We start from the raw sequence: 1,919 nt of genomic DNA, 5'->3' as shown, positions 1-1,919 counted from the left end.
CTTCCTAAATTGGTTCTCCAGTTTGATTAATCTTAAAGACACTAGTGACCCTGCCTCTGTTAGCAAAGAGGGCTCTGCTAATCCGTGGCGTGAGGCGGCAACATTAATATACAAAATAGCACCACCAATAGATCAAGTACTTGTGAGAAGTGACACTCTGGGTGATTAGATATTTGATACTCTTCTGCAATTTTCTCAGCATGAGGAGTGTAAGGAAGCTGGTTGGTTGGTCCTACTTATACTAGACAAAGAGGTGAAAGAGAGAGATGAGCTCAGAGCTGCTGAGTCTCAGCTTAAGTGCCTCATAAAAGACCTCACGGCTTCCAATTGTGCTCTGAAAGAATGTGTTATATCTTCTAGTAATAGAGCAGATATTGCTGAAAACCAAACCCAGAGTCTTATTGTAAGGGTGGCTGAATTACAATGCCAGTTAAATTGCCAACTCAGAATGGTGTCTGAAGTTAAAGTGAGGGCATCGACTGGGGAAAAATGGGATCCTGAAACCTGGAATGGTAACATATGGGCAGAAGATAGTCAGGAAGATCAGGATACGGAGAGTAAATTCTGTTGAATCCCTTCCATCTGAAGCAATTTCTGTAAAGCCATTATCCCTCCACCTCAGTTTGATGGGACTAGCCCAACTGCTCCTGCTGAGTCATTGCCTGAGGCAGAGACCATGGAAGACTTTGCTAAATGTTCTCAGGAACTGCCCCCGACCACCCACTGTTGCTGCTAGACCTATATATAACTAGAGTTAAGTCCAAGCAAGGCCCAAAAGGTGAAACAGAAAGTGTGATTGAGGAAGTGGTACACTACACCCGAAGAGGCCTATTTGATTTTGCTAACATGTACAGACAGAAACCTGGAGAATATGTATGGGAATGGCTACTGAGGGTGTGGGATAATGGTGCAAGGAATGTAAGATTGGATCAGTCTGAGTTTATTGATTTAGGCCCACTAAGTACGAATTCTTCATTCAGTATTTCAGCTTGAGAGGTTAGGAAAGGATCTAATAGTCTATTTGGTTGGCTTACTGAAGCATGGATTATATGGTGGCCTACCTTAAGTAAAGTTGAAGTACCAGACCTGCCTTGGTGTAATGTAGAAGAAGGTATCCAGAGGCTTAGGGAAATTGGCCTGTTAGAATGGATTTATCAGATTAGACCCCTAGAGCCAGAAATGGAGAGTCAAGAAGACATGCCTTTCACCAGTATGATGAGGAATAAATTTGTGAAGGGAGCTCCAGCATCTTTGAAGACTTCTGTGGTTGCTATTTTATATAAACCTGATTTGACAGTGGGAACTGCCCTAATTGAACTAAGACACTTAACTACGATGGGCTGATTGGACCCTGTGGTAGTAGGGGCCAAGTGGCAGTAGTTAATCAACAAAAGCAAGGTGGGCGTGGTTACCATAATAAACAGCAGAGTCGGAACAGTAATCAGAAAAGTCTGACTCATGTGAAATTATGGCATTGGCTACTTGCTCATGGTGTTTCTCGTAGTGAAATACATGGCAAGCCTACTAAATATTTACTTGATCTGTATAGACAGAAGAATTCTAGGTCATGTGAACAGCAACCTAGATTGAATCGCCAGAATACAGATTCATGACTTCTCAATCAATTCCCAGACTTGAGTCAGTTTACAGGCCCACAACCCCTTGAATAAAGGGGAGGTGAGGTCCCTTTGAGGGAGGACCCCACTACATTGCCAAAAATCTATAATGTCAATCTTCCTCCCAGCCTTCCCCAAAGGGATCGGAGGCCATTTACAAGAGTGACTGTTATTGGGGAAAAGTAAATAAACAGACTTTTTAGGGATTACTGGACACTGGCTCTGAATTGACACTAATTCCAGGAGACCCAAAACATCATTGTGGCCCACCAGTCAGAGTGGGGGCATATGGAGGTCAAGTTA

Source organism: Orycteropus afer, unplaced genomic scaffold (genome assembly GCF_000298275.1).
Source record: "Orycteropus afer afer isolate SDZICR_OR568_19922 unplaced genomic scaffold, OryAfe1.0 scaffold00234, whole genome shotgun sequence".
Taxonomy (NCBI): Eukaryota; Metazoa; Chordata; class Mammalia; order Tubulidentata; family Orycteropodidae; genus Orycteropus; species Orycteropus afer.
Note: the sequence above shows the minus strand (reverse complement) of the source record.